Source organism: Nematolebias whitei, chromosome 1, assembly GCF_014905685.2.
Source record: "Nematolebias whitei isolate Nwh7 chromosome 1, NemWhi1, whole genome shotgun sequence".
NCBI lineage: Eukaryota > Metazoa > Chordata > Actinopteri > Cyprinodontiformes > Rivulidae > Nematolebias > Nematolebias whitei.
This window is the reverse complement of record NC_056498.1, coordinates 24,738,530-24,753,444: the sequence shown is the minus strand read 5'-3', so window position 1 is coordinate 24,753,444 and position 14,915 is coordinate 24,738,530. Positions and strand designations below refer to the sequence as shown.

Genomic DNA, 14,915 nt, shown 5'->3' with positions numbered 1-14,915 from the left:
GCCAAATATTTTCTAGTTGAGTTCAGTAACTGGAATTACCATAAATTCAAAAAAGACCACCTTTCAAAATTTAAGCAGTAATGGACATTTTAAAATGCTGAATTAGACAGAAATAGACCCGTTTAAACCGTCATGTTGGCAGAGCAGCTGCAGTTTAAACACAACTAGCAATTTAACATGTTTCATTAACTAAAACTGGCGACATGAAGTATTAATGTTGATAAATTGTGGTACAGAACAGTCATATAACGCTTCACAATGGCAAAAAAAAAAGTGTCGTATTTTCATCAACTTACCGGAGAAAACACGGAGAATGAACTATGTTCAATGCTGGAACCGCTGCTGTTTGGAACTATTTGCCGCTGCATGACCCACATGACTTCCGCATTCCATTCTTTCTATGGGAGTGTCGCAACTCTTTATAGGGCTCTGGTACCGAGTAACTGAAAATAGTTTGCAACGCAAGGTAAGAAGTAACTGTCTCTCTATTAAACTCACAGAACAGGCAGGAAAGTGTCAAATAACCCTGAACTTCATGAGAGTTTTGTTGGTGCTGTGCTGATTTAAACTTTAGTCTCAGCTGTGAGGAGCTGCGGGGAGTCGGACTTTGTTTACGGTCAGTAAATGAACAGACTCGAGCAGCATATTTTTCTCCACCTTGTCCCTTTTAATTTAAAAATGATGCTCTGCTTTGTTATGTGGGTTTTTAGGTTAAAATCTTCATTATCTGTTGCTGTTTGTAATGTAAAAAAAAACAACCCGAACTCTTCCTGGTTAAAGTGCACGCATTCTCCGGTAAAAATATCCCAGTTTTTATATGAAAGGCTGGTTACATATAAATTGTAATAACTGTTATTGTAGGGGGGGGACATATTGATGCGAGGTCTGTGGGTCCTCCCCCATAACTTTTTTAATAAAGTAGCTGCTATTTCCTGCATTCTGGTGTATTTTAACAGGTTTTAAAACATCTATGTTTGCTTACATAAGTAAATACTTTATTCAATAACTGTTTTAGAAAGCGTGGCACAAGAAGTAGCACTAAGCTTTTTGTTTGTCTTTAATTTAATTTTTCTACCTAACACAGGAAGCCGTTAGCTCTGGAAGCAAGCAGTTAAACAGCTTTGGACACAAAGACCCTTGTCACACAATTCAAAAGAGCAGGTAAGATACATAAAATCTTGTAATCTCTGCCTGGTGAGGCTGCTTAAATAATTCTAAAATATGATAAGTGAAATAAATAAAGAAAAATTGAGCTTCTGTAATTTATAATTGCAAATGTCACATTTTCTTGACTTAATTTGAATTGTAAATCTCTTGTTTTTGATTAAAAAAATAATTTCCAAAAGAAAGGCCAACAAATTGTAACTTGTATTCACTGTAAGCCTATTTTGACTTGTGCACTGTCTTCTTTCACTTTTCGGTTACACAAGGCTCCGGACTGGTCAAGCTGTGGAGAGATGAGGTGGAACACCAGACCTGCAATGATCCAGTCTGTAAATGATGCTCTGAAGTCTGGTAAGATGCACGACATCATGTTTCACCAAAACGAGCTCGTTACCTCGACCACATAGGCTGAACTTCTTGAGGACATTGTCCAATGTATGATAACGCCTTTAAACATTTTTATTTGTTGAGTTCTCTGCTTGGTACATTATTTTTCTTTTTTTGTTTTTGTTCGTTTGTTTAAACAATTTAAAACATGACAGTAATGTCACAGTTTAAAGGAAACAATTGCTTAATAAATTAGTAAAATGCAACTTGTTATGTTTGTGTTCTTTCATCTAAGGTAGACATGGTGTGACCCATGTACTGGCTTTGATTTTTTGTTTTTACTGTAACTGACCTTCAAAAGAGCTAGAAACAGGGACTCAGCAGCTGATCCTCTGTAGAAAAATTATATGGCCTACAGACCATGTATTATTTGTTTTATGACATTTAGTGAAGGTTTTTGTTTGGATTAAGGAAATAATTGTCTCTATTTCACCACAGATGAACTGTTCCTGTTGCCATATATTTTGAAATAAAACTGCACAACACAAAGTAATTTAAACAGGAATGGGTAGATCAAATCAAATTCAATGTATTTCCTACAAATTAAATGAAAAGCAGGACAGGAGTGGGAGGGATTCTGAACAGGACAGGAGCAGGAGTTATGTTACCAGGAGTGGGACAGGACAGGATTATTTTTTTTACTCTGGACTAGGATTGGGACAGGACAGGATTTTTTCTGTGGGACCAGGACAGGAGTGAAAATCCACTCCTGTCATCCTCTCCATGGTAACTCGAAATGCCAATAAAAGTATTAGCACACATCATGGGGCCGAGCCTGTCGTTTTGATATAACTTTTGTGGGGGTAGACGCTGTGGTTCGGGCCGCATTAACGGAGATAGAAATGTAGACACTCTTCAGAGGTGTAGAATATTGGGCGCCTGCCCAAAAAGAGACTTCTTGTTCCGAGGGGGCGTGGCTTTGATGACATCAAAATATGATCACAGTGGAACGTCGGGCATCCGACAGGAATGAGTCTTGCCAAGTTTCGTGCATTTCGGTCTTTCGATGTGAAAGTTATAGTGTTTGGAAATTTATGGCATGAAGCGAAAGTTTGAGGCCTGGCCTCGCCCCTTTATCATATACGAAAATGCAATCTTTAGATAACTTTTACTCTCCAATGTCTTAAGAGCATATCAACCGAGTTTTGAAGGCAATCCTTCAAAAATCCTGGGAAGAGTTTGTTAAAATTCGCAAGTAGAAACGCCCCAAAATGACCCTTTGACACAAAATGGCCAACTTCCTGTTGGTTTTGTACCAGGACTCCAAGAGACTTTTTCATAGGTCCTGAGAAGTTACAGATGTTCACCGAGTTTCAGAATTGTCGGTCAAAAAATGGCTTGGGGCTGAGGTTTTAAAATATTCTAGGGGGCGCTGTGTAGGCTATTGGCCACTTATCATGGCTTCCTGTTCAAGGGGTGGATAATGATCCATCATACTGGTTTTGGTGCACCTCGGTTCAGAAGTGTGGAATTTAGAGCCAAACGTATGGCGATAGCGTTACGCCTTACTTCGCCGCGCCGCCCACATGCTCCACCCAAAACTGTCAGTGTTGGAAAGCAAGTTACACCAACATGTCTTTGGTCACTGGACACAGTATCATGATTTAGAGACGGTCCTGTCATCACCAGACCAAATCTCATCCCTAAATGCAGAAGTCCAAGAGCTTCTGATAAAAGAAGTAATCTCCAGGGTTCCCAACAAAGAGAAAAACACAGGGTTTTACTCACGTTACTTCCTGGTTCCCAAACAGACCGGAGGGATGAGACCGATTTTGGATCTGTCAGCTTTCAACAAGGTGATCATGGACAAATCGTTTCACATGTTGACAACCAGACAGCTGTTGGACAACATCCAGAGAAACGACTGGTTTGTTTTCCGTCGACCTGAAAGATGCTTATTTTCACATACCGATCATCCCAAAACACAGAAAATTCCTGCGTTTCTCCTTTCAAGGGATGAAGTATCAGTACAACAGGCTGCCGTTCAGTTATTCCCTCGCGCATCGTACGTTCTCAAAGTGTGTGGAGACAGCCCTGCATCCGCTGCACAGAGCAGGGATGAGAGTTTTGTTTTACCTGGACGACCTGCTGCTGCTGTCATGCTCCAGACAGGAAGCAGTGATGCAGGCTCAGGTGTTGACATCACACCTGTTAAATCTGGGCTTCGCCATAAATTGGAAGAAAAGCTCAATTTTTCCGGCCCAGACAATTGTTTATCTGGGTATGGAATTAAATTCAACCACCATGAAGGCTTGTTTATCACAAACGAGAATCGACACTTTAAAAAGCCAACTCCGCCATGTAAGACCTGGCAGAGTGGTAACAGCTGTATTTGTCATGAAGCTGTTAGGAATGATGTCATCAGCTCACACAGTGGTTCCGCTGGGTTTGTTACACATGAGACGCCTCCAGAGGTGGTTTGTGCGTCTGCGCGTAAACCCAGTAAAACAAAAGAGACGGATGATCACTGTTCCCCCCTCCGTGAGAGCAGACCTCCGACACTGGGGAAACACCGTTTCTGTCAGAGGGAGTCCCGGTCAGCAGACCCACGTCACACGCGTCAGTCTTCACGGATGCGTCGCTGTCAGGCTGGGGGGGGACATGCCTATCTCAAGCAGTAGGGGTGCTGTGGCCCCATCACACATCAGCCCACATAAATGTTTTGGAGTGTCGCACGGTGCTGAATGTGATTCAACACTTTGCTCCCGTGCTACAGAATCAACATGTGTTGATTCACACAGACAACAAGGTGACTGCTGCGTACATAAACCGACAGGGGGGGGTGCGCTCAGCCCAGATGTTACACATTGCGCGAAAGCTTCTGTGTTGGGCTCACCAAAATCTGCTCTCTATCAGAGCAGTTTACATACCCGGTGTTCTGAACAAAGGGGCAGATGTGATGTCCAGGGGCGGTCCACGTCACGGGGACTGGACTCTCCATCCAGACCTGATGACTCAGACATGGCAGAAATTTGGCAAAGCAGCTGTGGACCTGTTTGCGACACGAGAAAACGCTCAGTGTCAACTATGGTTTTCTCTGAGCCCGCGAGACGAACCACCGCTGGGGGTGGATGCGTTTGCCCACAGCCCATGGCCCAAAATGCTTCTGTATTCATTTCCTCCACCTCCTCCGATTTTACGGTTCCTGAACCGAGTTCAGGAGGAGGGATTGACAGCTCTCCTGGTGGCCCCCGAGCGCGTGAAAACACCATGGTTCCCAGTCCTGCAAGACCTGCTGTCGGGGCGCCTGTGGAAACTGCCGTGGAGGGAGGACGCTCTCCTCCAAGCAGGAGGAGCGATCAGGAGTTACCCAGAAATAGGCCAGCACCTGTGGGTCTGGCCACTGAGCGAATCCACTTAGAGAGGATGGGTCTCCCACAGGATGTAGTGCGCACAATCCAGGATTCACGTGCTGCATCTACCACAGCATTGTACACATTAAAGTGGACAGTTTTTCAGCGCTGGTGTACAGAGAAAGGTGTAGAGGTCATCTCATGTCCACTAGGTGGCATGCTGTCCTTTCTGCAGCAGCTGATGGACAGAAATTTGGCGTCCAGCACGATTAAAACGTACGCCACGAAGGGTTCGGAGACAGAACAGGTTTTAATCTTCCGCTGATGAAGCGTTTTCTAAAAGGTGTACAGAGACGCAGGTCTGTTTCACCCACTTGCTCCACAGTGGGTTTTAACGCTGGTCCTGCGAGCCCTGATCAAAGCCCCATTTGAGCCTCTGGATCAGTTCCCAATTAAATTCTTGTCTCTTAAAACAGCCCTGCTGCTGGCTTTAACATCCGCTAAGAGAGTGAGTGATTTATCTGCCCTCTCTGTCGCGCCGTCATGTCTCAGAATTTAGGCTGACGGCAGTTCAGCTGATACAAGACCATATCCAGCTTTATGCCTAAAACATCAAGGGCTCTTTTAAATCAAGGGTGATATCATTGGAGGGGTTTTCCCTCCCCCCCACAAATCAGAAGAAGAAGCGTTTTTTCCATCTTCTCTGTCCGGTGCGGGCGTTGACGTGTTACATAGCACGCACAGCTGCAATGCGTCAAATTCAACATTTGTTTGTGCATTATAGAGATGCATCTGCAGGTCGCCCGTTATCTACCCAGCGCTTGTCACACTGGCTGTGTGAGGCCTTTTCTGAAGCCTTCAGAGCATCAGATTTAGAGCCTCCTGTCAACCTCAGGGCACACTCGATCAGGGGTACTGCATCTTCAACTGCCTTGCATAATGGTATGACAATGCAGGATATTTGCAATGCGACCGCATGGTCAACACCCTGCTCATTTATTCGCTTTTATCTACGTGATGTGACGGCTCGTTCCATGACACATTCTGTCTAGTGTTTTAACAGAATGAATATTGTTGTTTCATGGAACTCCGTTTTACTCACATCTGTCTGCATGCATTACAGTGTGAGATGTTGTTATCAGTCACAAGTTGTGATTGTTATTTTGGTTCTATTATCACTAATCAGTTCATGACTATTGTTACTAATCAGTTCATTTGATTAATAATCAGTTCTCCTGTTATTATTAATCTGTTCATACTGTTCAGCCGTAACCGGTTGGTTCATGGCTCTTTTCAGCATATTTTCCCTCCCCGTTGAAATTTTTCCGGGGCGTTCATGCATTCAGAACGCATAGTCACACAACATGCGTCTGTGCATGGCACGCATAATTACGCAATGCGTAATTACGTACATGGGAAGCTGAGTGACAAAGACGTTTTTTGGGCAAGCTTCTGCTTCATACGGTGTTCGAATGGACCCAGTGAGGTGAGGACCACATCTGCTTCGCTCTTAAACCATCAGCGACAGCCTTAAATAAAGGTTAATAAAAATATTGAATTGCATTATATTGTATCGTGTCATATTGTATCGTATCATATTGTATTGTATGGTATTGCATCGTATAGTATTGTACTGTTTCTCATTGTACCGTAAGGTATCATCTCAGATTGTACAATTTTGAGAAAACAACCAAAATATAAACAAGCAAACACTTCCCTTTTCATTAAAAACACTAATAAAGACAAACGGTTTAAATACACTTCAGGTCATCAAATGGTGATACTATTGAAATAATGTGGTGTAAACTGAAAAAAAATCTCCAATATACGTAAATGCTTTAATCTCGGAAGATTAATTTCCCCAGGCATGTTACATTTTTTTATATGTAAGCATTAATCTATAGAAATAAATAAAAAAAGACTTGTGATAGAAGTGACACCAACTTCTTTATTCTCCGTTTGGAGGTGTGTGTGCACCTCGCCTGTGGAAGCCCAGCCTTGAGGCAAACAGCTTGGAAGCCTGAACAGAAAGCAGATCTCGTAAATAACAGGTGGTCTTCAGAACCTGGGGAGACCCAAATACTAAATATTAGATTCACATGTTTGTGAGAAAGACTCAGTGTGGTGCCTTGACAAATCTCCAGTGGGTGCAGCTTCAGTTATTGCTCCCTGCTAAGCTACACACAAAAAAATACACCAAAACAACAAAAAATCATCACGGAGCCAAAGGCATCTTTCACAGTTACTGTGGTAAACAAATCACCGACTTCTCTACAACTTTATACACAATAATGCACAAACGGGACAAAAATTGTCAGCTTTGTGCTCGTTTTTAGGTTTTCACGGCTCCAGCTGCTGCAGAATGACATTTGGTCCTCAGCTGACCGACTCTGATTTGGATAAACAAGTTATCCAAACCACAGATGATGCAAACGTTCAACAGCAATTCAATTTTATTTAAATAAGCTGCCATCGAGTGGAACGGGAGTCCACATGAAGGCTGGTTGAAAGGTAAAACGAGAAGCTGAAATAATGGGGAGCTTCAAAAACGAGAGTGTCAGATCATAATGCATGACTGTGTGTGTAATGTGTGGCAGGAAAGTCAGGCGACCATCAAATTAAAATCTTGTAAAATGTATGATTTCCTAACTTAACCCTGATTAAAACTCATGTACAGCAAGTATCATAAAAGTAGTGAAACTCCTGGAAAATTATTACATATTTAAACAATCAAGACAGATCTGATTAGTTGTAATCTTGAAACAGGACGAAGTACCGCAAAACAACAAATTCAAAGCAGTCAGCTGCCCAAACAGCCTGATGAGCAACAAGTAGCTGAAGAAATCAACAATCCCAGAAGTGCTCCCTTACCATCGTAGCCGGCTTCTAACAGACCAAACTGCTCCAGCACCTTGACAAAGAGGACAATAACTACCAGCACGCCGATCATTTCCAGTCCTTCCAAGTTCATAGTCAACATGTCGCGCGGGTCACAGGCTGCCCATGGCCGACGACTCAAAGCCTCGGTGTGCAACGCTGTCAGCAGGCCATTTAATGCCTCTCAAGAGTCCCGCATCTGTGGCTCTGATTAGAAACCGGCACAAGCCAGAGAGGGAGCGAATGGGGGAGAAGGCGTGAGTGGGAGAGAGCGGGAGGGAGGGGGAGATAAGAGTGTTGAGGATAAAAGACAACATGTAAGGAGTGAAACTAACCCCCGTGGGAACAGACAGAGGACCTAAATGATGGATGGAGGTGGTTGGATGGTCCCTGTGGTCTCCAGTGAAAACCCTTAAAAAGGCCTGGATGCAGAACGATTCAACATGTAGGTTTGACTTCAGAGCGAACCATTAGAGCATTTGTTGGCCTTCACCCGTTGTAGTTTTCTGGTAAGATTTTGTCCCGTTATTTGCAACAACAAAACAAACAAACAAAAAAACATTAATAAATATTTGCAACAAAGTCAAAATGACTTAAATACAGAGAGGTTTTATAAGCAGAGCTGTAAACAGTCAGGTGTGGATTATTATGTATCCTATAACATTACCTGCAGTTTAAACTAGTGATGGTTGTTGCATCTTTTTTTTTTTTTTTTTCATTTTACCCTTTTTTTATCCAGCTAGTCTCTTTGAGCCACGAGAACTCTTTTTCATGAGAGACCTGTTTAGGGAGCGGATGGTGGGGGTTAAGGGCCTTGCTCATGGGCCCAGAGTGGGGCGAATGAGGGTGGGGGCAAGTGTGGGTACTTCACCTACCCCACCTACATTTTTGATGTTGTCAGTACCGGGGCGTGAACCGGCGATCTACCGATCACAGGCCTACCTTCTCCAACCTCTGCGCCACCACTCCCCCCCAGTTGCATCTTTCTTACATTCATCTATTTGTCCATCCACCCATCCATCCATCCATCCAACTGTTTAGTCCATCCATCCATCATCTGTCCATCTGTCTATCCATCTATCCAAATGTTTGGCCATCCATCGATCCATCAATTTGTACATCCAACTGTTTGTCGAACCATCCATTTGTCCGTCCATCCATCCATCCGTCATCTGTCCGTTCATGCATCCATCCATCAGTTTGTCCATCCATCCGTTTCTTCATCCATCCAACTGTTTGTCCGTCCATCCACCCATCATCCGTCCGTCCATCCATCCATCCATCCATCCATCCATCCATCCATCCATCCATCCACCCACCCACCTATCCAACCGTTTGACCATCCATCCGTTTATCTATCCATCCATCCATCCATCCATCCATCCATCCAGCCGTTAGTCCATCCATCCATTTGTCCACCATCCATCCATTTATTTGTCCCTCATCCATCCACCCATCCTTCCCAATTGTGACATGTAAATGCTTTATGGGTTCTGACTGAGATTGATGCTCTGCAAAGAGGATTCAGGAAGACCATTCAATTCAATTCAATTCAGTTTATTTATAAAGTGCCAAATCACAACAAAGTTGTCTCAGGGCACTTTACAGGAACATTCACATACATAAAAGCCGATTAGTAAAGTTCTCTATCTAAGGATAGTGAACAAGGATTTAAAATAAAGCACAAACCTAAAAGGAAAGATGGTGAGGAAAAGGTCAGGGAGAATAACAGAAGAGTGGAGAGACAAAGACTTGAAGGTTCTGAGGGGAAATCTGATAAAGTCAGCAACGACTTGCTGTTAGAAACATGACCTGGAATTTATTTATAAAATTGACTTTTCTTTATATTGTTATTTTTATTATGGGATCATCAGTAAATGGGAGTGGTGGCGCAGAAGTTAGAGAAGGTGGGCCTGTGGTCGGAAGATCGCCGGTTCAAGCCCCGGTACTGACAACATAAAAAAAAAAAATGTGGGTGGGGTAGGTGATGCACCCACACCTGCCCCCACCCTCATTCGTCCCACTCTGAGCCCTTGAGCAAGGCCCTTAACACCCACCATCTGCTACTCCGGGTGTCCAAGACAGCAGCTCTCTGCTCCACACAGAGGGCTGTGGTAGCTCGATGTCTGTGGTTGCGTCAGGAAGGGCATCCGGCGTAAAAATAATTGCCAAGTCTTCGTGCGACTTAGTTCGTTGTGGTGACCCCTGAGGAAAGGAGCAGCCGAAAGATGAAAAAAAAAATATATATTTTTTTTTTAATCAGTAAATATTAGTGGGAAAAAAAAGGGGGAATTGGCAAGCAATACGCTGATGTCCTTCATCAATGAGAGATTTGAATAGTGAATGTTTGTAGTTTTTCAGACGAGTGTTTTTCTGGACTGGAATTAAACAGGAATGCAAGTAAACCTTAATGTTGTTACTGCAAGATATTCAAGTGGACAGTAGTTGCACTGTGTATAAGAACAAAGGTAGATGATTTTCTTTTGCTTGTTGAAGGAAGCACAGAGAGATGCATGCTGATGAGCAGATATAGTAATTTTATTCACCACAGGAACATTGGTGGAGCCAGGGGGTGGCTAACAGTGGCCTTGGCCACCATAGATTAATGTTTGGCCACCTTAATCATTTGAGGAAGCTACACTTTTAAGAAAAATATAATCTAGAAAGCATCCATCCATCCATCATCTTTACCTGCTTCTTCCTTTTCGGGTCGCGGGGGTCACTGGTGTCCATGTCTAGCAATCACTGTGCAAGAGACAGGGGACACCCTGGACAGGTCTCCAGGGACACAGAGACAAATGAGACAAACAACCATTCACTCTCTCACTCACACCTAGGGACAATTTAGAGTTACCAATCAGTCTAACATGCATGTTTTTGATCTGTGGGAGGAAACTGGAGTACCCGGAGAAAACCCATGCATGCACGGAGAGAATAAGCAAACTCCACCCAGAAAGGCCTTCGGCTGGTAAGCAATCTAGTGACCAGCTCGTTGAGAGGTGGCAGCTCTACCAACTGCACCACCGTGCCGCCCCTACTAGAAAGCGTATTTTCCTAAAATGAGTGTGGTAACTGGTTTACATATGAAATGGTGATGAACTTGTTAGATTTTGATGTGGCAACCCAATTTTCCAAAGGAACCTTTCTTATGCCCAGATGCAGCCTCAAACCAAAATGTAAGTAATCCAGCTCGCAAGACAGACGGAATTTGGTATTTCCAATACCCCTCTTTGCTCTGTGATGGGGGCCTAAAACAAATTTGCAAAAAATTAAAGAAGGTCTGTGCATCTTTTGAACCTGCTGCATATTGGGTTTTGTCATAAAGCATCAAAATAATATCCATGCCCAGTCCTGCTAAACTACATCTAGAATAAAAACCAGATTAGTTTACAATGACTATTTGTCTTTACTGATCTCTAAAGGCTCCCACAGACTTGGGCGGACTGTGAGCTGCACGGACACTGCACGCACTATCCGCAGACGGTTGAGCCTTCATACTCTAGCGTCCACCCTGAGTGGCTGCAGACCAGCTCCGTAGGCAAGGGACGTTTAACTTCGGGACAAATTGAGTTTGCCGATGGGTCAATAAACAACCAAAAAAAAATAAATAAATAAATAAATTGAGAGCTGGCAGCAAGTGGCAGCGGTGTTCTGTGTTTATATGTTGTTAATAAAAAGTCCTAAAAATTTTTTTTAAACCAGGGAGCATTGGCCCTGCAGCCCACACATCAGACCAGCCCACCAGGAAATCTCCTGCAGCCATGAGAGCCTGATTTTCATTCTTTTGTGACAAATTCCTTCATTTCTCACAATTTCAGTCATGGCGTCAACGAAGGAGGAGGAAGAGATCTCTTGCCTTTTGGAAAAAAAACAAAAGGCCATTAAACCAGACCAGGGATGAAGAAGGGGCATTTAATACAGTGGTGTTGCATAGAAAACAGTCCGTCGCCGGGCAGTTTATTGTGCAATACAAAGTATGCGTACACAATGTTAAAAATTGATCTTTGCATGGACATGCCTTGCAGGCGTCCGCTTCAAGTCTAATCCGGTATGCACAGACCCCCGCAGACTGAAGTACGCTCGAGTCTGTGGGAGCCTTAAGGGTCTTACTGCCAAAATCAGACATTTATAGAGCGTAGCTCCGTATTTTCATGAGTTAAAAGGCTCACTGTTTTGAGAGCAGAGCAACATCTTCCTGTCTGGTACAATTAGAGCAGAAGAAAATAATCTTTTTTTTTCTGTTGCTTTGCGCTACGTCAATTAAAAAAAAATGCCACAGTGTAGTTTCTAATTAAAAGATTCTCAGTAAATAAGGCCCCTTTCACCGTTGCTCAGGGAAGGAGATGATCATCTTCATTAACCATCCACTCAAAAATTGTTAGAATGCTGTTTAACCATGGAAACATATTTTCAGTACCTTCTATTAGGCACTGCATTTTAACAACTATTTTTTTCCATTAATTCTGAAAGAGTGACATGACAGGCAACAGCGTAGGAAGTTTCTTCTGAATAGAGGTGGTTAAAGGTGAAAAGATTAGTGCACTAGAAGTCCTGAAGAGAAGAGTCAGACATGGAGAACATCCAAGTTCATTGAATTTCTTTCATGTTTTTAATCAGAAATGACAACGTTGGACTGTTTGTAATGGTTCATTTCAACACAGATATTAGAACATGACCTGATCTGTGAAGAAACTTCCTCCAACATCTGCTCTCCAATCACCTCAGAACTTTGCCCGGGGTGCAATCAAGGCCCTGAGCTAATGGTAATGAAAATAATCAAGGTTTGTGCATGTCATCAGCACACAGTGTGCCGCATCAATCAGCGGATGATTGGTGATGATGGTAATTGCCACGGCGTAGCATTGTGGTGAGGCGGTTGGAGTGGGGAGCATGCTCCGTCATGTAGGCGGTGGAGAACGTCTAGAGCGACTGCAAACAGACCAGACGGGCAGGAAAAATAAACACACGGAGTTCTCGAACGTAAGAGTTCAGATTTCAACAGGAAGTGATTAGGAACAGATAAACTGTAAAAACTGGACAAGTTGAGAATCCCATTTTGTCTCTATGAATGTCAATTAATGGCTGTATATATTGGTTCTTTATTAATAATTTATTTTAAAAAAGTAAATTAATCATGCTTAAATACATAGTGCCTCAAATAAAATCTTGCAAGATAAGACTCGTGATAAGATAAGATTCAAGATAAGATTCGATCAACCAGTGGGCAGAGCACATTTTAGTCTTTGTGTTTTTAAAGCGTTGAACCTTCAATGGAATAAAACTAATAAAGCAACGTTAGTTTAAGGGTTGCATACCAAACTTTTGAATAAATAAAGAAATGAATAAATAAATAAATAAATAAACATGCCATACTGGCTCTGGACTCTCACCACTACAGGTACACCAAAATTAAGCTCAATATAGGGCTGGGGGATGTATTGAATATACTCGATGTATCACAAGATTTTCAGTTTACGATGGTTAAAATGTCTCTATGGCAACCATCGCGAGAATTATTAGACTTGAAAATCCGTGTAGTTCTTTTTCTCCCGGCTGCGCCGCCGACTGCATGCAGCCCCTCCTTCTCCCTCATTGAATACAAACACCCAACCCCTCATCTGCGCATGCTTCCTGCTTCTTCAGATGGGGGGGGGGGGAGTTACCACAACAAGTAAACACGGGAGATATGAAGAGCAGCTCAGCTGCGGAACAAAAAGACAAACTATGGTTGTCATTTGGAGATGGTTTGGACTTAAATTGTCAGAAAGGTTGAATGAATGAGCAGCAGAAAAATGTTTTCTGTAGACGATGCCCAAAGCAAGTCCTGACAAAAGGTCAGAACTAGGACTCTTTTTCACCTTTTTAACAGGGCTATAAGTTAAGTTGTAAGCTACAGTTCCAACGGTTTTCAGCCTCCTTCCGTGAAACAAACCACGGTATAAAGTTCATTTAGCCGTGCTGTGTGTTATGAGAGGAACAGTGTGAGGTGGTGTGACATTATTAAAGCAGCAGCTTATCATACTGAAGACATGATGCTCAGAGGCTAACAGACTGCTAGCCGTCTTGTTAGCCGCTAATGGCTGTGTCTTCAGCAATATAAGCTGCTGCTTTATTATTGTGGCGCAACCTCTCACTGCAAGACTTACAAATCTGTGTACAGTAGTTCTTTATGTGCCCGTCCAACTTTACGCGACCCCTCCTTCTCCCAAACGCAGCCCCTCACATGCTGCTTTGCACACGCTTAACGTCGTGAAGGTGGAGCAGCTGAAGAGGAATATTATTTAATATATGTAAATAGTTTATTTTTTAGACAGTTATTTTGTAGTTACAGCTGTTTGTTAATAAATATGCCTGTGTGACAATTGGGACAAAGCTTTGACACAAATATATTTCTGTTATTACTTTATGGAAATATTTTTTCCCCCCATTCATTCAACCTTTATTTATAGGGGTTAGTCTCATTGCGCCTCGAGGACTCATTTACAAGAGAGACCTGTTTTTAACAAAGAATGATGACAACAGTAGACAATCATAAAAGAAAGCACATAAATTGAAAAAATAAATGGTAAAAAATGATATTCATTCATTCAACCTTTATTTACACAGGTTTTAAAAAAAATGAAACAAAAACAGCTACATTGTAAAATGGTGTAAACTACTAAAAACAGAAACATGTCTGCGTTGGTTTCTGCCATGAACTTAGCAGATGTTGGAATATAGAGATATATGTTGTATATAGCGATTTATCTTAAAAATATTGAGATATTAATTTTGGTCCATATCTCCCAGCCCTAGCTCAATACTGATAAAACTGTCAGGTACAATTTTTTAGTGTGTTTTGCGTTGCAGCCATTTGGCATCAGGTGGAGTGCCAATCAGTTTCTATTTAATATTTTAATTTAGATGATTCTGGTTTGGGCGGCACGGTGGCTCAGTTGGTAGAGCTGTTGCCTCTCAATGAGAAGTTGACCACCAGTGACCCCTGTGACTTGTACAGTAAGAAGCAGGTAAAGATGATGGACGGACAATTCTGGTTTGGTACCCAAAACATAAACATCTGTCTTAATTTCATCAACATTTTATACGTTTCTTTGCACTAAACTTAATTTAATAATAAGAAAAACAAAGATGTTCAGCTGGAGCTACATATGTGCTTTTCATAGTTTTTTCTTCTTTCAGCTGCTCCCTTCTTCG

General features: G+C 42.4%; 1 protein-coding gene across 1 annotated transcript in view; it reads right to left on the bottom strand.

Moving 5' to 3' along the window:
• kcnip4a (potassium voltage-gated channel interacting protein 4a) overlaps window positions 1-14,915 on the bottom strand; it is a 265,716-nt gene that overhangs the window by 108,947 nt on the left and 141,854 nt on the right. The gene's annotated exons all lie outside the window — the stretch shown is intronic.